Source organism: Dermacentor andersoni, chromosome 8 (genome assembly GCF_023375885.2).
Source record: "Dermacentor andersoni chromosome 8, qqDerAnde1_hic_scaffold, whole genome shotgun sequence".
NCBI lineage: Eukaryota > Metazoa > Arthropoda > Arachnida > Ixodida > Ixodidae > Dermacentor > Dermacentor andersoni.
The window spans coordinates 107958670-107981047 of record NC_092821.1 but is presented as its reverse complement, the minus strand read 5'-3'; positions in this window follow the sequence as shown (position 1 = coordinate 107981047).

Sequence of the window (22378 nt, the reverse complement as noted above, 5' to 3'; positions counted from 1 at the left end):
AGTAATTTTATTCAAATAATCAAAACTGGTATGCGACAATGTCTGGATCCTTAGCCATAGGCTAGTTATGGATCCATGCAGTTATACGAAGAAAAGTAAACAATTCAGACACGAGCACAATCATTTGTTTTGGATCGAACAAACAAAACAAGAACAGAACCAACAAAAAAAAGAAAGAAGGAAATGCAACCAAACAAAAACCAATAAACAAGGTGCAGACCACCGCAAGAGGGAAGAAGTCACGGCCCCCGCCGGCTCGGGCGCACGCCATTCTCCGCATCCATCGCAGCCATCGGCACCCAGAAGCGAAAAGGCTTAGTTTCTGTCCAAACTGCTGTCGCACACGGCAGGAGCCTCCCACGACCAGTGAGGCAGCACGAACCCGAGACGAGACCCATTGCCTCCCTCCCATGGCAGCCCGCACACATACATGTTTGCGATAAGAATACAGGGAACGGTTACACAAAAAGAATTGATTGAACATTTGTGACTTTAGCCGTTTGAAGAACGGTAACATGTAATTATTATTTACTCAACAATGCAAGAATATACACTGATATGCTATATATACCTTTGATGCACGGTGTGTCGAGTAAAAACAAGGGTACACCGGCACTGACACTTACGTTAGTATACATGTATGAACACATACGTACTATCGGCCAAAAAAGTAAACGGACCACGGCTTAGGTGGCCGGAGCGGCTGCGGGGCCACACCGGGGCGCTGCTGTCTCGCTCCGCGCGCTGACGGCGAGAGTGCCCCGGGTGACGCCAGACTTCGCCCTCACTCTCGCGCGGTGCCTTGTCACGCTTGATAAATTTCTAGTGCGCCGTTCGGTTGCTCTACTACTGGCAGTCGCGACGAAGGAAACCGTGCATCGCCGGTAGTCCAGCACATGACGCTGTCGCACAGGGGCGGACGCCAGCCGGACAACAATACACGGCACTGAGAAGGAACGGTGACCCGTTCTGATTGTTTTGTTTATATTCACCGTATCTTTTATATTAGTGCATGTCGCCGGCGTCAACCGCTGCTCGATTTTAGGCAACGTCGCGCAAGTAGCCGCAACGGCGGCTACAGTGACGCGTGCTCTTTCACGTCATCGCGATAACTTAGAGAGTTGGAAGCGCTGCGTGGCGTCCGAAGCTATAGCGGCGGCGCTCTCGATGCCAAGGCGAGTAAGCCAAGTCATCGCGGTCGACGGCAACTTTTCATCGCACTGAGGACCCCTTCAAGCCACGGAATGGTTCCATGAATAAACTCTCATGACTGACTATAGTTATTCCTATTCGTCTTCCCAATTATCTCTTCCTGGCCGTGCTTTTATAAAGTTTCATTACGGCCTACGCATTGTAGTATCTAATTAAAGCAGTTTTCAGAGGCGTCGCTGATGTTAATATTAAACGTACTACTGGAGACAATGACGGAAAAGTGATCTCGACATATAAGCCGTGCCCGCAGTAAACCTTGCCGCCAGCGTGAAAGAGCGCGCGTCACCGTAGCCACCGTTGCGGCTACATGCACGACGTTGCCTAAAATCTAGCAGCGGTGGACGCTGGCGACATGCACTAATATAAAAATACGGTGAATATAAACAAAACAACAATGAGAACGGGTCTCCGTTCCTTCTCAGTCCCGCGGTTTGTTGTCCGGCTGCCGTCCGCCCCTGTGCGAGAGCGCCATGTGCTGGACTACCGGCGATGCACGGTTTCCGTCGTCGCGACTGCCAGCAGTAAAGCAACCGAACGGCGCACTAGAAATTTATCAAGCGTGACAAGGCACCGTGCGAGAGTGAGGGCGAAGTCTGTTGTCAGCCGGGGCACTCTCGCCGTCAGCGCGCGGAGCGAGATAGCAGCGCCCCGGTGTGGCCCCGCAGCCGCTCCGGCCACCTAAGCTGTGGTCCGTTTACTTTTCTGGCCGATAGTACGTAGAAACAACAAAAAGCGTAACAGCAACGCTATATCCAGGTGTTGACATCATTATAATTTTCGTTAAAGACTAATCGGTTTAGCTAGGAAAGAAAGAATTCTTCTACAGTAGTATTAGAATTTGCTGACTGCTTAATGTTTGCAGGAAGCAGGCCAGTACCCTCTGGCCAGTGCCCTCTTCAGTTCTACAACATAACGTTCTGCTTGCTCATTTGTAGCAGGTTGGTAAGGGGCTCACGTTAGGCTTCGAATGCCATTTCTCTGGTAGAAGTCTTGCATCTCGAAAAACACAAATGCAGCCCCATTGTCCGACAGAACCTTGCGTGGTCTGCCAAACGTGTCGAGCAGAGAGCGCAGCAAACTGATGACTGCTGTTGGCGTCAGGCTGTTCACTGGTGACACCTCCACCCACTTGGTGAAAGCGTTGGCCACAAGCAAAAAGGTATGTTCCTCTGCCGGGCATGTGAGGTCCACGTGCGATGTGAGCCATGGTGCCGTAGGCTGCGTCCACTTGGGAACTGGAGCCTTTTTATTGCGAAGCAATACTACTTTAGGTCGCACTTCAGCCAGTTTCGTGGCGAGGCGGTGGTAGGTACCATTGACCTCTAGCGTGACGTCACACCACGTGACCTACAGTGACGTCACACCAGCTGTGTAAAAACGTGGCCCCATCTCACGCCGTCGCGAGGCGAGGCGGTAGCCACCAACGGCGGCCTAACTCCCGCTCCTCTCACCAGGGGCGCTACGGTCGGTGTGACGTCACACCAGCTGTGTAAAAACGGGGCGCCATCTCACGCCGTCGCGAGGCGAGGCGGTAGCCACCAACGGCGGCCTAACTCCCGCTCCTCTCACCAGGGGCGCTACGGTCCGTCGAAGACGCCGCCCAACCCCATAAAGCGGTCTACTCGAACCACGTTCAACAAAAACAATAAAAACGCGTTTTGCTACCTGCACGAGGTCTCTATAGGCGACGCGTACGAGCGCGTACCACGCTACAAGAACGACATTGTAAGACGCAAGATGGGTCTACCGCCGGACCCCGGGGCCACCAGCGACAGGCTGGACACGCATATGCACAAGTGGGACAAACTTAAGATGACCGACGAACGATGGGGGTGTTATGCAGACAACTTGGCCATCTACAACGTAGCCGAAACATACAAGCTACCGCTAATGCATCGTGAAGACGACGAGGAGACGTACAACAAACTGTATCACATTTTGGACGGGGACAATAACCCCAACATTTATTACGGCGTAACGCTACCGTACTTTAACGAACGCTACTGCAAGCACCGATTGGGCATATCTTACGACGCGGAGAAAATGGAGTGTTACCGCACCGTCGGCCAATCGACACTGGAAGATTTTGTAATGGGCACGTTGGTGAGGGAAATGTTTGTCGGCATACACGGATTCGACGGATGACTTCCTCTTAGATGATTCACTGTAAGCCGTAACACTAGCATAACCCAAGACTACCACCAGCCATACTACCAGCTGATCTGAGAATAACACACTATTGCTTCGCAATCACCAGGCTTAACCAAGCTAAGCCACGGCCGCTTTTTTTGGATCGTTCTCGGCGCGCTGGCACTGTGTCGCATAACCAGTGCCAGCGCATCCAGAATGACGGTTGTTGCGATCTCGGCGTCCAAGCCAGGCCACCAAGATATTTGCGCGCACAAGCTTTCATGGCTACAATTCCACGATGTCGCGCGTGCATCAATGAAATGCCCTGTTCTCATGCTCCCCCTGTTCTCATGCTCCTGCCGGTATGACAATTCTTGAGCCCCAGCTGATGCATCCTCGATGAATAGCGAGTTCAGTGGCTCTTCTGTAGTGTGGTGTCAAAGTCTCCCTACAGCTGCTGCACAGTGCCATTCTGTACTGCTGAAAAGCCCTTTGCTAGAATTAGATCCTCTTGCGCTAGTGTGGCCACAACTTCAGCTGTCAACGGCGGTTGTGGTAACGCATCGAACATGAGCATGTCTCCAGGTGGGTTGGGTTTTTCAATGCGGTCGGCAGAGCCAGTTTACTCAGCGCATCCGTATTCTGATGACGATTCCCATGACGATATTGGAGGTCTTTGTTGTATGCTGAAAGTTTAAGGCCCCACCTTTTCATTCGGGGCGAAAGCATTTCCAGTGCCGGCTTTCGTGGTCCGAGAATCGCCAGTAATGGCTGGTGGTCAGTCACGAGCGTGCCTTCTCGACCCACAATGTACTTGTTAAAGTGGGTGGCTCCAAAAACTACGGCGAGTCCTTCACTGTCAAGTTGTGCATAGTTACGTTCGGCAGCACCCAATGTCCGGGATGCAAATGCAATCGGTGCCTCTCTGCCTTGACTGTCCAGCTGAGCAAGTGCGCCACCTACACCATAAGCTGAAGCATCACATGAAATCAAGAGGGGCTTGTTTTCGTCATAGCGTGACAGCACAGTCCTCGACAACAAGCACTGTTTGAGCTCTTCAAACGCTTTTTGATGCCGTTGTTCCCACTTCCAAGTCTTGTCCTTTGCCAGGAGTTCGTACAGGGTTGATGCCACTGTAGCACGGCGCTCCAGAAAGCGATCATAGAAGGCCAACATGCCCCAAAAAGACTGCAGTGCCTGCTTACTTGTGGGTGCTGGTGCCTTCACGATAGCTGCCACTTTTTCATCAGATGTGTGAATCCCTGCTGCATGAATATTGTGACCCAGGAAGTTAACCTCTGCCACACCAAGCTGACAGTTGTATTTGCACAATCGACGGTTCGCCTGAGTCAGCCGCAGGACAACTGACGCTGGCTGGTCCTTGTGCTCTTTTGCTGTTGCTCGACTCACGAAGATGTCGTCCAGGTAAACACAAACTCCCAGAAAGCCACTCAAGGTGCTCTCCATAAACCGCTGGAAAATTGCTGGGCCGGCTGAAGCCTCAAATGGAAGCCCTTTCATAGTCAAATATTTAGCGCGCACAATTGACAAGGACACAGTGAAGGGGGACACACGATCGCTCGTGTCACCCCCCCCCCCCTCACTGTGTTCTTGTCAATTGTGCACGCTAAATATTTTACTATGAATTCGTACCAACTCGCCCAACTATCAGTTCTGCTGAAATGGAAGCCCGTTTACCTTGTCTAGCGCTTTTTTCTGTGCTCTCGCTGGAGTCACACGAAGTTGGGTCTAAGCTTGAGCCAAGTCCAAGGTGCTGAAAGCCCGGCCACCTTTCAAAGTGCTAAACACTTCCTCTGCTGTGGGTAGGTGGTATGAAGCCTTTTTTTGCAGCCTCATTTACTGTACAGCGGTAGTCACCGCAGGCATGCAAGCTTTCGTATTTTTTCCGCACCCATACTAGCGCTGTAGCCCAGTGTGAGTGTTGCACCGTCTCCCAAATACTGTCTTCTACGTACTTCTCAATCTGCGCCTCTGATGATGCGCGCATGGCAAAGTGCACAGGCTGTGGCTTCAAAAACTTGGAGCTTGCCCCCTCCTTCAGTTCCAGATTTGTTGGCGTACCCGTGCGTCTTGTGGTGTCTTCACAAAAATGTATTCTTGCTTCTGTAGCAACTCGGTGAAAGTGCCTTCCTCCGTTGCCTGGTGAATGCCGTGAAGCTCGATGCCAAGCCTGTCACACCAATTGCGTCCCAACAACCTGCATCCAGTGACCTGGACAAGGAGAAGTGTTGGCTTGAGCAGCAAAATCTTGATGTCGGCGAGTTGGTTTTGCATACTTGAAGAAAAGAGCGCTACGAAGATGCGGACTAAAAGAGGAACATGTACGACGGACAAGGCGCTACTATCCGAGACTGGCAGGAGTTGATTGCGATGAGGTTGACGCACGTGGCGATGTGACAAGGTTGAAGTCTTTGTGAAGACAGGCAAGAGCCCAATATAGAAGAAATCCGAACCAGCACAAGCTTGATTTGCATACTTGAAGAAAAGAGTGCTACGAAGACGCGGCCTAAATGAGTAACCTGTACGACGGGCAAGGCGCTACTATCCGAGACTGACAGGAGTTGATTGCGATGAGGTTGATGCACGTGGCGATGGGACAAGCTTGAGCTTGTGATGAACTTGTGAGCTTCTGGTGCTTGAGATTTCTTCTACATTGGGCTCTTTCCTGTCTTGACAAGTTCAACCTTGTCCCATCGCCACGTGCATCAACTTCATCGCAACCAACTCCTGTCAGTCTCGGATAGTAGCGTCTTGTCCTTCGTACATGTTCCTCTTTTAGTCCGCGTCTTCGTAGCGCCCTTTTCTTCAAGTGCTAGCTTGCAAGCTGTGTTCTCGTGACGAACCGTTACTGTCGCCGTTCCGACAACCTGCGGTTGCTGACCTAACCAGGTGCGCAGATGTATGTCGTCCTGCATAAGAGAGCTTGTGCATGTTATCATTATTATTTCCAATACTGTGAGCCCTGCCGGGCTGTTACAGGGTGGGAATACAGAGCACAAAGTTCACGCAAAGAACGCAGTCAAGTTTTCTTCAGAACAGTCAAACCTGTTATTGCTCGGAAACACACAAGAATTCAAGTTATGCCACTCAACAATTGTCTTGACAATGAAAGAGTGCTTAAAGACATCAACTCTTGGCACATAAGGCATTATAGCGTAATTGTGGTTAGTTCGTGGTGAAATCCTTCCAGGAGGCTTCAAATACAAACTTGAATTCAGGTTCAGCTTATTGTGATAGAGTTGATATAAAAACCTAAGGTGCGCAATTTTTCTTGCCATATGATTTGAAATGTGTCTCTACTAAGCATGGTGCACGCTGCACCAGAGTTGACCTCAAAAGTCACAGGTCACACAGGTCACAGGACAGTCGCGCGGCAATTTTGTGTCCACGTGCGGGTTACATTCACACTGAGAAAAACACTTTTATGTAGCAGGTGTTGAGCAACAGAAAGCTCTATCGGGAGCTTTTGATGTCGCTGAACAATTTTCCCATTGACAATTTTCATCTAACTATAATATTTGAGAAGTCGAATAAATAATTAAGAACAATTATCCAATTTGGCCAAATGAAAGAAATAATTTGTGTACCACCAAGCGATGGCTAAAAAGATTACCTTGCTTCTATCAAGCTACGTGGCATTCCCATAATTTTAAACTCTCGCTAAAGTTAGCCGAGACACCTCGTATAAGAAAACGTGTGTGAATGAGTGTTTTTCAAGAAGTGGAACACATTTGCAAATAAAACCGCGTGGCAGCCATCGATGCGTCTATCCTGAAGTCATATATATATATATATATATATATATATATTTATTTATTTATTTATTTATTTATTTAAGATACCTTACAGGCCCCATGGGGGCATTGTGTAAGGGGGGTTACAGAGTAAGCAGCCTTCTAATGTGGTACACAAAAGATACACCTCAATACAGGCCTCATCAACAATACTACCAAGATTAAAACATGAAACAGGATCAACTGAAGTAATGAAAGGCCACAAAGGTACACTTAAGGAAATAACATCAGTAAAACGTAACGTAAGGCATTAATACTAGAAAGTAAAATACACAAGAGATGAACATATCAGGGAGTACAATTCTTGAAGTGATATTCAGGGAAAAAGACGCAAAAAAGCAATAATATATACAGGGCATACAAGTGAACACACGACGCAGCATAAAATAGCAATTCACAAGAGCGAGATAGCAATGCATCAAAAAAAAAAATATCACAGGATGTTCGAAGCAGATTGCAAAGTGTACTAAAAAAGATAAAGTGATTTGTAAGTGCTATTATGAAAAATGCTCGTGTAGGAGATGACGAAATTTTTCTTGATCTGACTCGGAAGCAATGTGCTCAGGCAGATTGTTCCACAAGCGAATGGCCGTAGGGAGTGCGGAAAAGTTAAAAGCATGTGTGGTACCGTAAATGCGCGCAAAACTTAAGTGGTTATTTAATCGACGAGACGTGTTCGAGGCGGTCTGGATATGTAGTGTGGATTGTGTGGTATTATAAACATATTTGTGAAACAAGGATAACAGAGCGATATTACGGCGAAGAACTAAAGGCTGTATGGAATGATCGAGTTTCATTTGCGTTACGCTGGAGTGATGGCTATAATTACGTGAAATGAAACGGGCAGCTCGGTTCTGGACTGATTCAAGCATGTCGATTAAGTATGTAGGATGTGGGGACCAAATGGATGATGCATACTCGAGCTGTGGACGAACAAATGTCTGATAGGCCAATTTGCGGATGTTGGAAGGTGAATTACCCAGATTACGACGTAGGTAACCTAGTGTCCTTGAAGCTTTTGCGCAAACGGCTGCAATATGGTCTGTCCAGGAGAGGTTTTCGGTTAGGTGAACACCCAAATATTTTTACGATACTGTATGCAACAATTCTTTATTATTGACGTTGTATAAAAAATGTGAGTTGTCACGCTTACGACTAAAAGAAATAACCTGACATTTTGATACATTTAAAGCCATTAACCAGGTGTTACACCAATTATGAATTAGGCTAAGGTCATTTTGAAGGGCTAGGTGGTCGTCAGTACTGTTAATTGATCTGTAAATAATGCAGTCGTCAGCGAAAATACGTAAGCGAGAAGAAACATTAAGTGGCAAATCATTTATGTAAATTAGAAAGAGTAAAGGGCCCAAAACGCTGCCGTGAGGCACACCAGAAGTAACGTAAGTAGGAGACGAAGCAATATTATTAACAACCGTGAACTGTTGACGATTCGAAAGAAAATTACGAAGCCATGTTAGAGTGAAGGAGTCAATTCGAAGTGCAGTTAATTTAGCAATAAGGCGACAATGAGCTACACGATCAAATGCTTTAGAAAAGTCAAGGAAAATGCAATCGGTCTGCTGGTTATTGTTCATGTTAAGGTGCAGGTCACTCGTGAATTCGAGTAACTGTGTCTCACATGATAATCCTTTCCTGAAACCATGTTGATGGCGAAAAAAGAAATTATTGGACTCTAGGTGATTATAAATATGAGAAGCAATTATATGTTCGAGCATCTTGCAGCAAATGCAGGTCAATGAAATTGGACGGTAATTTTCCGGGGAGTGTTTATTCCCAGTTTTAAATATGGGTATGATTTTGGCCATTTTCCAGTCATGGGGCAGTTGTCCCGATGACAAAGACTGCTTGAATATATGGTACAGAATGTTACTGGATATAGAAATGGTATTTTTTAATATCTTGGAACTAATATTGTCAATACCAGATGAAGTAGAAAACTTCAAATTATTAATAAGACATGCAATTCCCTCCACCGAGATTTCAATACTTTTCATGAATCGCCAGTCATAATCAGCAACATCAGGTACATTGGTATGATCCTCGCGGCTGAATATCGGTGAAAAAAACGTATTAAACGCAGAGGGGCACTCACTGTCAGGGAGGGGAGTATTTGTATCGCTATGCAAGGCTATCCGGTTAGAGTCACGGTCAGGTGATATAACTCGCCAAAACTTTTTCGGATTCGAATTTAAGAGAGAAGGTAAATCTGTGGAGAAATATTTATTTTTAGCTGCAGCTAAGGCAGAACAGTACGTTTTTAAGCAAAGGCTGTACCTTTCCCACGAAGGAGCATTATTGACGCGTTTAGCGGTATTGTACAGACGTTTCTATTTATTCCTGAGCTTACGTAAGGCATTAGTAAACCAAGGATTTGTTTTTTCATTTGTTATCGAGATCAATGGGATATATTTGTTAATTAGAGCAGACATTTTATTCTTGAAACATACCCAGTTATCTTCCACCGAGCGATTATAAAAGGAAGGAAGTAGCGTGCGGTTGAAAAATACTTCAAGTTCATCGTTTATTTTAGAGTAGTTTGCTTTGTTATAATCACGTATTATTTTCTTTGAGATCCTTGAAAAGGGTAGTGGAACACTGATTGTTACCTGAAGTAGATCGTGATCGCTAAAGCCGTTTAGATGAACTACGGATTCAATCGTTTCGGGAGTGTTGGTGAGTATAAGGTCTAGAATGTTAGTACCACGGGTTGGTTTCTTAACGACCTGGAACAGGCTAAGATCTAAAGTTAAGTTAAGAAAATCCACAGATGTTCGACAAGATGATGATAGACTACGCCAATTTATGAGCGGAAAGTTAAGATCACCGAATAAGTAAACAGAATGCGCAGGACAGAGCTGGAGGACCGTAGTTATGCTATTGCGTAGTTCTGTAACGAAAGAAGTGCTGTAGTCAGGTGGACGGTAACAGGCACCTACCAGTAGTTTGGTCGTATTTATTATTACTTCAACCCACACAATCTCAAGAGATGAGTTCGAGTCAATAATAAGTGAAGATAATGATTTTTTAACACCAAGAAGAACACCCCCGCCTCTCTTGCTAGTTCGATCTTTGCGATAAATATTATAAGAATGGTTATCAGGAAGAATTTCGTCGTCTGTAATGTCAGGATTTAGCCATGTTTCGGTAAGAACAATAATATTAGATTCGTTATCGTCAAGCAGAGAGCAAACTAATTCGCGCTTGGGCATGATGCTTCGTATGTTTGCGTAAGATAGTGTCAACAAAGACCCATTGATAGGTAGCTTTGACTGTGGAAGAGCCCCTGGGCAGGTGCTTATGTCTAGCTATCTTTGTGACATGACAATGGTATCGGTGTGTTTGTCGTACGTGTAAGTCTGGTTACTTATAAGCAGCCGATCTACTGACAGTTTAAAAGGAACTTTTTGAGGTTTGGCGAAGTCAAGCAGCTTCCTTGTAGCTTGTCGCGTAGCTGGCGAGAAATCTTCACCGATTGAATATATTAAGCCTTTTAATTTGTGTGCGGATGACAAGATGCGTTGCTTGGCTTTAAAAAAAGTTAGTTTAGCTATTATAGACCTGTTCTTTCCTTCTTGATATTTCCCAAGCCTATGTACGCGTTCGAATTGTGAACTGATTGTTGCAGTTTGCAGTTTTTCAGAGCAGAATTTTATGACTTTCTTTTCAGGGGTAGCCCTGTCCTCTTTGGGGTCATCTTCTATCCCGAAAAACAGCAAATTACTTCGTCTGAGCCTGTTTTCTGCATCCTCACATCTTGAAGTTATTGTTTGCAGCTGATCTGAGACATCACGTAAAGTTCTGCTTCCTTTTTCCTTCACGCTCGAGTTTGCAGCGCTTTCTGAGGAAGTGGCCAACTCAAGCGCCGCAACCTTGGCTGTTAGAATGATGAGTTCATTATCGGTGGCAGCTTGTTTGTCCTTTGCGCTTTTTAATTCCGCCAAGAGCGCCTCTTGTGCGGCCTCTAGTTTCTTTATCGACTCAAGAGCCGAGGCAAACGCATCTGTCTCAGCTTTTGACATTGGACCTGGGTTCGTCTCAACGTCGCCAGAAAGCAAGAGGAGCAACTCAAACACTGCAGAGTAGAGCGAACACAGGAGTAAATTAGAACGCTTTAAGACGTCAATCCACTGAAGTGGGCACGACACCGCGATCAAACAGCAGTTGTTATTCTTAATGCATGAAGCACACCGTACGTAACTAACCTGCAATAGCAGTAGCTGAGTACGCTGCATACTCGATGTGGTGCCGTGCCCGAAGTGGACGCTTGCTGGCTGGCTTTTAAGTCCTCTTCCGGTGGTGTCCGTTGTAGTCCCCAATCGCCGTTGCCAGATGTGTGCGAAAGTCCGGTCTGGATTCGGCGCCGTGATTGCCAAGGCAAGCCGAGGTGGTGTCGCGTCATCGGTGCGCAGTCTGCACGTGCCGGGAAGTGCTGAGCAAACGGCCCAAGTGACGGTATATATATATATATATATATATATATATATATATATATATATATATATATATATATATATATTCGTGACCCCTGATGGCCTCTACGAATTTAAAGCACTTCCATTCGGCCTCTGTTCCGCACCCGCAACGTTCCAGCGAATGATGGACTCTGTGCTTGCAGGATTGAAATGGCAGTCATGCTTAGTGTATTTGGATGATGTGGTCGTATTTTCCACCACATTTGACCAACATCTAGAGCGCCTGCGACTAGTATTAGAAGCTATTCGCGGAGCAGACTTGACAATTAAGCAGGAAAAATGTCAATTCGGCTTCGATGAACTTCGGTTTCTCGGACACGTCATCAGTGCTGAAGGCGTCCGACCAGATCCCGAAAAGACAGCAGCTGTTGCGAGGTTCCCGACACCCACAGACAAAAAGTCAGTGCGACGTTTCTTGGGTTTATGCGCATACTACAGAAGATTTGTGGAAAACTTTTCAAACATTGCTGAGCCCCTTACAATACTGACAAGAGATGATCAACCTTTCATGTGGAAAAGCGAACAAGACGCCTTTGACGAGTTAAGGAAACGCCTGCAAGCTTCTCCAATCCTTGCCCATTTTGATGAGACAGCCGACACTGAAGTTCATACCGATGCGAGTAACGTCGGCCTCGGTGCCATACTAGTGGAGTGGAATAACGGCCAGGAGAAAGTAATTGCTTATGCCAGCCGTAAGCTCTCGAAAGCAGAGGCAAACTACTCCGCAACCGAGAAAGAGTACCTTGCAGTCATTTGGGCAATATGTAAATTTCGGCCCTACCTCTATGGTAGACCATTCAGAGCAGTCAGCGATCACCATTCGCTTTGCTGGCTGGCGAATCTCAAGGATCCATCCGGACGACTAGCAAGATGGAGCCTTAGGCTTCAAGAGTATGACATTACTGTCGTATACCGATCCGGGAGGAAACACAGCGATGCCGACTGCTTGTCACGCGCACCCGTCGAGACAACTGTGTCAGAAGAAGAGGATTTCCCGTTCCTTGGCATTGTTGACGCGTCACAAATTGCTCAACAACAACGAGATGACCCGGAATTGCTTCCACTTATACAGCGCCTGGAGGGACTGGACGTTCAACTGCCGCGTATTTTCTCTAGGGGGCTATCCTCGTTCTGTCTGCGAGGAAGTGTCCTCTACAAGAGAAACTTCGAGAACAGTGAGACAAAGTTTTTACTTGTCGTACCCACATCTATGCGAGAAGAAGTTTTGCATGCATGTCACGATGAGCCGACGTCTGGACACATGGGCGTGAGCCGTACAGTCGCTAGGATTCGTCTGAAATACTACTGGCCCAAGTTATTAGCCTCAGTGCAGCACTACGTCAAGACTTGTCGCGAGTGTCAAAGGCGCAAGACTCCATCCGTAAAACCGGCCGGCCTCCTCCAGCCAATAGAGCCACCAAAAGCCCCTATCCAACAAGTCGGTATGGACCTCCTTGGACCCTTCTCAACATCATCTTTAGGCAAAAAGTGGATAGTTGTGGCCACGGACTATCTGACCCGTTACGCAGAAACTGATTCCCTGTACAATGCAACGGCTTTCGAAGTTGCAAAATTCTTTGTCCACAATATCGTGCTCAGGCATGGCGCTCCCGCAGTTGTTATTACCGATCGTGGAACGGCCTTTACTGCGGACCTAATGAAATGCTTGTTGCAAATGACACATACTGATCATAGGAAAACTACGGCGTACCACCCTCATACAAACGGTTTAACTGAACGCCTTAACAGAACACTGACCGACATGCTTTCGATGTATGTCGACGTTGAACATAGGCTGTGGGACGAAATTTTGCCATACATCACCTTCGCATATAATACGGCCGTTCAGGAAACAACACGAGTCACCCCGTTTGAACTTGTATTCGGCCGAGCAGTAACCACAACTTTGGATGCTATGTTGCCGTTAGATGAAGAAAACCATAACTCATCTGACCTAGATGATTTCTTGCAACGAGCCGAGGAGGCACGACAGATGGCAAGGTACCGAATACGCCGCCAACAACGCATCGACTCCAGCCGGTACAACCAGCGCCGTAGTGAAGCTCATTACCAGCCCGGTGACAAGGTGTGGGTATGGACCTCAGTGCGACGCCGTGGACTATCTGAAAAGCTTCTGTGCCGATACTTCGGCCCTTACGAAATACTTCGTCGTATAAGCGACGTCACTTACGAAGTGAAATCCGCTGGACACGAGAGCCCAAGACGGCGCAACTCCACGGAAGTTGTGAATGTTGTCCGCATGAAACCCTACCAGGAGAGGTCATGAACAACAACAACAAAAAAAAAAGTGAGAGGCCACAGGAACCCCTACTTCCTCTCACGCATCGGGCCGATGCGGCAAGGAGGGGGATAATGCCACGACAAACTTGGTGACATTCAAGTTGCGCGCCCTTTGCATTGGGCACTGTGCACGCCGTACAGTGGTGTTGTTCAGCAACAACAGGAAGCGATCTTCGTGGCACGGGCAGCCAGTTGGACCCGGCTCGCATGCGGCACGCGCACGAGGTGTCACGCGCGAAGGAGAGGAAGACGGTTCGAGCCCAGTTTTGAGAACGCGATGCCGCGGATTCCTGCACGACCGCAGTGGCTTTTACTTGTGGGCACAAGTTCGCCTTTAATAAGTATCCTTGTTTTACTATCATCGTTACAATATATATATATATATATATACACAAGACTTTAGGATATATATATATATATATATATATATATATATATATATATATATATATATGCAGCAGGGCGTTTCACATAACTCACTAACCTAACCGTAACTCATAACCCACTCGCTAGATACATATATTGTTCCGGTAACGGGGCACAGCACCCAGCATTGGTGATTCAGTGATCGTAAAACAATGTATATATGTGGAAAAAACACACACATACACATGTGCGTGTGCTTTTTACATATACTTCGAAACTGAATATTGCTCAAGAAGACTCAATGCTATACAACAATAACTTAACAACATTTAGTCAACGACTTTATTGTTGTGAACAATCAACAATGGCTCAATAATACTCAACATCATTCAGCAATATATCAGCAGGATTTAGTTAACGACTTTATTGTTACAAACTACTCAACAATGGCTTAATAATGCTCAGTACTAATGAACTATGTGGCAACAGCATTTAGACGACATTTTTGTTGAGAGCTACCCACCAACCTTACTGTTAAATTATTGCTCGGTGCTTTGAATATTTTTTATTTATTGTTGAAAGGCTATCGAGTCAACAATTCATCAAACAATGTCAACATTTCATTAGTCATCCTTATGAGGGTACGAGCCGGCTACATATCTCCCTTCCCAACTGTTGGATAAATAAATGAAAGATAACCGCGAAGTTGTGCTTCTGATCTTGATATATATAGGGTGCTCCAGCTAACTTGTACCAAGATTTTAAATATACCCAAGAGCTCCAGAGAAATCATACCAACCGCATAGTAGCCTTTGTCGCACGTACTTACGCCCAGTATTGTTTTCATGACGATGTAATTATTAATTAATTACTTTCAGTTATTGAAATTTTGTATTATTTATCGAATCGCAAACATATCAATTACAACGTTGTAGGGCACCCTAAATAACCTCCGAATCAAGCATTTATTTGGTGCTGAAGTGGTCCTGGTTGTCTTTTCCAGGAAAAAAACAAAAGCCCCCTAAATACGCGAAATACGAAATAGATGCGCACTCGCACGCCGCTACTGAAACGCCTACAGGCAACCATTGAAAGATATAGGGCTGCATTCTCTTATCGCCGCATCGTACAAGGCTCCGCTACGCTTATCAATGCGTCAGTAGCGTGGTCTATCGATGCCGCGACCATCACATAGCGTGAAGCCCTGTATCGAGCGGCCGCCGCTAGTAAAGCCGTGAACCTGTGGCTATTCGTTTGGGAGCGCTTGAGTAGCGGCGCGTCGAGCGGGTGTCTATTTCGTATTTTGGATGTTTCGCGCGCTTTTCTTTTTTCCCGAAAAGACTAAGGAGACAAAGCTGAGCACTAAACGAACGCTTGATTTAAAGGTCATTTCAGGTGCCCTACATCTTTGTAATTGATATGTTTGTCATTCAAGTTCTAATGAAAAAGCGCAGTAGTTAAAATAATTAATGAATACTTCGTGATAAAAAGATACTGGCCGTACGTACATACGACTACGGCTCCTATGCAGTCGGTACGATTTCTCTATCGCTCTTGGGTATTTTTAAAATCTTGGTCGAAGTTAGCTTGGACTACCTGTATATGTATATTGACACAAGGCAGAAACATATTTAAACAACGCGCGCAGGTTCATGCACCCCTCAAGAGGACAACGGCGTATTGGAGAAAAAGAAGACGAAATGATGGCACGTGTTTTCGCCGCACGCACTAGCATCGTAGATTGCCGTTGTCAGCGTCTACAAGAAGAAGAGGTGAAGCGACGCTCGAGAGAGAAGAAGAAGGCATTCTTGATCTCCTCTTCAGAACGCGGCAGTCCTTTTTATTTACCCCCAGGGCACAAGTTAGCCCACAATAAATAGTTGTGTCTGGACTCCCTTAATTGTTCGTTACAATTCTGGTGGAGGCGCTGGGTAATGACTTCCAGCCCAATTCGAGTTGGAGAAAGCAGCCCGGAACCACGCCATCTCAGACCCAACGAGTTCACGCCTGTCCACCAGCGCACGAGCCGTCGCCTACGTGGTGAGCCGCCTGAGTTTCCTCTTTTGCCGGAGCAAACTATAATAGCAGCAGCGGACAATCCTGAAATGACATCCCAGACAGCCTCAACCCGCATCGTCGTCGATCAGCCGCGGACGCCGGAGCCTTTTCACGGCGATACCTTCGAAGACGCCGAGGACTGGTTGGAAGGCTTTGAGCGCGTCGCTGACTACAATGGATGGGACGAAAACCGGAAGCTCCGCAACGTTTACTTCGCGTTGCAAGATTGTGCGCGAACGTGGTTTGAAAACCATGAAGCTGTCCTCCGGTCGTGGGATGACTTCCGACGGGAGCTGTTGGCCACGTATCCGAGCACAGACCGCCGGGAAAAAGCTGAAGCCGCTTTGCAAGCAAGAAGCCAACGAAACAACGAAAGCGTGGCAATGTATATCGAAGATATGTCCCGCTTATTCCGCCGGGCCGATCCGAGCATGAGCGAGGACAAGAAGCTTCGGCACCTGATGCGCGGTGTAAAGCAGGAGCTTTTTGCCGGTTTGGTTCGGAGCCCTCCACGCACCGTCACCGAATTCCGCTCCGAGGCGACAACTATGGAAAGGACTCTTCAACAGCGTGCGAGACTCTACAACCGCGAGATGAACGTCGCCTCCATGGATATGATGTCGGCAATGTTCGGGAACAGCGTCGAGGTCTTACGAGAACTCATAAGATCTGTGGTTCGAGAAGAGCTCCAGAGGCAACAGCTGAACAACGGCCCCACAGCGGTCTCTTCGTTAGCAGAAGTGGTTCGCGAAGAAGTGAGACACGCAGTCCGCGAACAGCACCCGCCAGCACAGCCGCAAGCGTCGTCACCGGTACGGCCGACGGTATCGTACGCCGAGGTACTCAGAGGATCTCCAGGACGTACTTTCATCGCGGCAGCTGCGCATGTACCCGAACCTCGGTTCTTGCCGTCTCCGCCGGAGACGAGATTCCGGAAGGCCGACATATGGCGCACTCCTGATAGAATCCCACTGTGCTACCACTGCGGCGAAGCTGGTCATCTCTACAGGATGTGCGAATACCGCAGAGCGGGACTTCGGGGGTTTTCCGTAAATGCTCCTTGCCCAAGAAACGGTGAACGCCCTTTCGAGATCCAGGAGTATTTGTCAACGCGCCAAAGCCCGCAGACTTCACAGCAACATCAACCTCGGTCAACAGTGCCGCTGAGGTATCGATCACCGAGCCCGCGTCCATCCTCAAGCTCTCCAAGGCGACGCCCCCAAAGCCCACGTCGGGAAAACTAATACCGGCGACCTGTGGAGGTGAGGCCGCTGTCGACGCAAGAACAGAGCCTCCAGCGCTGAACGACGGACGCGAGAGCAGTTGCGGAAAAAGTGACGTTGCTTCAGATTTATGTGTGTTTATAGACGGCTGCGAAATTACTGCTTTAGTAGACACAGGCGCAGACCATTCCGTTATGAGTAAAGTGCTTGCCGGAAGACTGAAAAAAGTGCTGACTCCTTGGAGAGGACCGCAAATTCGAACCGCCGGAGGACACCTTATCAACCCGGTGGGCAGGTGCACTTCTAGAATCGGAATACGCGGCTTTGCATACGTCGCCAGTTTCATTGTCCTGTCAGAATGTTCAAGGGATTTAATTATTGGAATGGACTTTTTGCAGGCGAATGGTGCAGTTATCAACTTGCAGGAATCCTGTGTGTCGTTCTCCACGAAGCACGCCATCGCGACATTCGAGTGTGAAGAACAATTTGATGCTCTTCAGATTATAGACGACGACGTCACAATACCCCCAAGATCCAGCATAGCTGTCGCCGTAAGAAGCACCGTATTCAGCGACTATGAAGGGATAGCAGACAGTAACACTTGGCTCTTACTCGAAAAAGGGATCTGTATGGCAAGGGGTCTGGTTCAGCTGCGTGACGGGTGCTCGAATGTCTTCCTGACTAATTTTGGAAATGAAGTCCAGCATGTTGCGAAGGGAACTGTCATTGCCCGCCTTAATGCTTATGAACAGATTACGGATTTGAGCCCTTCCGATGCTGCACTACTGGCTTCTGACAACGTAGACTCCATACTCGCATCTGTCAACATCGAAGCAGCACTATCACCGAGCCAGAAGCAGCAAATAGAGAACCTTGTACGAGAATTCGCCTCGTGTTTCTCAACGACATCGAAAGTCCAGAGAACATCCATCGCCAAACACCGTATCATTGTCGACGAAGCTGTGAGGCCTATTTGCCAGCATCCCTACCGAGTGTCACCGAAGGAGAGAGAGATCATCAACAAACAAGTCGAAGAAATGCTTAGAGATGACGTAATTCAGCCATCGACCAGCCCGTGGGCTTCGCCTGTGGTGTTGGTAAAGAAAAAGGATCAGACCTTGCGCTTCTGCGTTGATTATCGGAAGCTAAACGTCGTCACAAAGCGGGATGTCTATCCCCTTCCGAGGATCGATGACACCCTCGATAGACTACGTGATGCGAAATTCTTTTCCTCTCTCGACCTCAAAAGCGGATACTGGCAAATAGAAGTGGACGAACGAGATCGTGAGAAAACAGCATTCGTCACACCTGATGGACTATACGAATTCAAGGTACTTCCGTTCGGCCTCTGTTCCGCACCTGCCACCTTTCAGCGGATGATGGACACTGTGCTCTCCGGGTTAAAGTGGCAGTCCTGTCTGGTTTATCTTGACGACGTCGTGATTTTTTCTACCACCTTTGCTCAGCATGTGGAACGACTAAGGACTGTGCTCAAAACTATTAGTTCAGCAGGGCTGACGATAAAGCCACAAAAATGTCACTTCGGCTTCCATGAGCTCCTTTTCCTCGGCCATGTGATTAGCTCCGAAGGCATCCGTCCTGACCCTGAGAAGACCGCAGCAGTAGAAAAGTTTCCTAGACCAACTGATAAAAAGGCCGTTAGGCGATTCCTAGGACTTTGTGCCTACTACAGGCGTTTCGTCAAAAATTTTTCAAAGATTGCCGAGCCATTAACGCGATTAACGAAAGAAGATATGCCTTTCGTCTGGCAAAGTGAACAAGAAGATGCATTCTATGAGCTACGACGGCGACTTCAAAACCACCCGGTCCTTGCGCACTTTGATGAGGAAGCGGAAACAGACATCCACACAGACGCCAGCAATTTAGGACTCGGTGCCGTCCTCGTTCAATGGCAAAATGGAGAGGAAAGAGTGATTGCATACGCCAGCCGCACTCTTTCGAGGGCTGAAATCAACTATTCAGCCACCGAAAAAGAATGCCTCGCTGTAATATGGGCCATAGGAAAATTCCGGCCATACTTATACGGTAGACCGTTCCGAGCAATCAGCGACCATCACTCACTGTGCTGGCTTGCAAACCTGAAAGATCCTTCTGGACGACTTGCTAGATGGAGTCTGAGGCTGCAGGAATACGACATAACGGTCGTGTACAAGTCAGGTCGCAAGCACAGTGACGCTGATTGTTTATCACGTGCGCCGGTCGAATCTGCTCCTGTGAAAGATGGACACGACTTTCCGTTTCTTGGAGCCGTGACCACATCTGAGATGGCCGAACACCAACAGTCTGACGCTGAGTTGCTCCTACTCATCAGGCACCTCGAGGGACACCGCGTCCATGTTCCGCGAGTTTTCTGCCGGGGCTTGTCATCGTATGTGATGAGAAATGGTGTCCTGTACAAAAGAAATTTTGAGCACAGCACAGAGAAATTTCTACTCGTCGTTCCTTCAGATTTGCGATCCGAAATCTTGGAAGCCTGTCACGATGACCCATCAGCAGGACACCTCGGAGTGAGCAGAACGTTCGCCCGAATTCATGCTAAGTACTACTGGCCAAAGCTATTGACTTCAGTACAGCATTATGTACGAACATGTCGGGATTGCCAAAGACGCAAAACGCCTCCATTAAAACCCGCAGGCCTCCTTCAACCAATAGAACCCCCAGGAGCTCCGTTCGAACAAGTAGGAATGGACTTGCTCGGTCCCTTTCCGACATCGTCATCGGGGAAACGATGGATTGTAGTAGCCACGGATTACCTAACCCGATATGCCGAGACATCCTCTCTCATCAGTGCAACGGCTGTCGAAGTGGCTGAATTCTTTGTGACCAAGATAGTATTACGACACGGTGCCCCTGCAATTATTATCACGGACCGAGGAACTTCGTTCACAGCCGATTTGACGCAATCCATTATGAAACTGACTCATACCAGCCACAGGAAAACAACTGCCTATCACCCTCAAACAAATGGGCTAACCGAGCGATTGAACAGGACGCTGACCGATATGTTGTCAATTTACGTAGACTTAGAGCACCGTACATGGGACAAGATACTGCCCTATGCAACATTCGCCTACAATACTGCATTGCAAGAGACCACTCAGGTAACGCCATTCCAGCTTGTTTTTGGTCGAACAGTCACCACACCCTTGGATGCAATGCTCCCTGTCAGCGACAGTACAGAACAGAACCCTGACACCAGCGACTTTACAGAGAGGGCCGAAGAAGCACGTCAGCTGGCGCGACATCGCATTCAACAAAGGCAGCGCATCGACGCGGACCGATACAACCTGCGGCGAAGGGAAGTCGAGTATGCCCCAGGCGACAGAGTATGGGTGTGGACTCCCGTGCGGACGCGCGGCCTGTCCGAAAAGCTCTTGCGCCGTTATTTCGGCCCTTACCGAGTACTTCGCCGCATCAGTCGCCTGAACTACGAAGTTACGCCAGAAGGACAAGTGAGCTCATCACGATGCCGGCGTCGCACGGAAACTGTACATGTGGTCAGACTGAAGCCATATTATGACAGGCAGTGAATGTTCGACCAAACATCTATTCTGTGCCATACACCACTTTAGTATGAACAGCTTGTGAACAATTTAGTCGCTGTACGCATCGGGACGATGCGTTTTGGAGGGGGGATAATGACACAAGGCAGAAACATATTTAAACAACGCGCGCAGGTTCATGCACCCCTCAAGAGGACAACGGCGTATTGGAGAAAAAGAAGACGAAATGATGGCACGTGTTTTCGCCGCACGCACTTGCATCGTAGATTGCCGTTGTCAGCGTCTACAAGAAGAAGAGGTGAAGCGACGCTCGAGAGAGAAGAAGAAGGCATTCTTGATCTCCTCTTCAGAACGCGGCAGTCCTTTTTATTTACCCCCAGGGCACAAGTTAGCCCACAATAAATAGTTGTGTCTGGACTCCCTTAATTGTTCGTTACAATATACAAGGTGCTTCAGTGAAAACTTTCCAGAATATCTGAAGAATGCCTGCGTCTGATATCACAATCATAGTTTAAAAAAAAATCAATATTTCACTTTTTAACTAATTACCTTCTGACACATGTTGCCATTTACAAATTCTACCCGTGAAGTTCGCAAGGCTGATTCGTTTGCAACAAATTTTCAGGATGATACCAGTTTTCGGATATTAATTCCCGAGCTTTGACGAGCGATACATTGGCGTTACGGCTAAGAAAACGTCGTTTTATGCATTGGTGCACATAAGTAATTGGAACGCCAATGCATTTCTTTGCGAAGTTTGGGAATTAATATCTTGAAACTGGTGTCGTCCATTGAATATATATACATATATACTATAACGAGGGCCTCGACGCCGGCAACGTTGATGCCGTCAGGTAGCATGTGTGGGTTTATTGACCAGTTGCCTTCACCCAAGAAGATCATGCACTCATGACACCTGCGGCAAAAAAGACGTTCCACATCTGCCGGCATTGTTTGTGAGTGGTGGCACTGGCTGACACTCCTAGGGTTACACTCCTAGGGCGAAGGACTCCCTCAAGCCATCCTTGAATGGCTTTTCCCTTCGCCTCCCATCACATGTATATGTGATAAACCAATAAAAGAATCAAAGAATCAATCAAACTTCTAGTAGAAAAGCATAGACACCCCAGGAAGTGGATAGGAAAACGGCGACGCGGTAGTTTCATTGATAGAGAACCATACGCGTCTATCCGTAGGAATGAATAGACACGCAATGCTAAGCAATGCATCGTCTTTCCGTGGGAGAGGATGTGCGT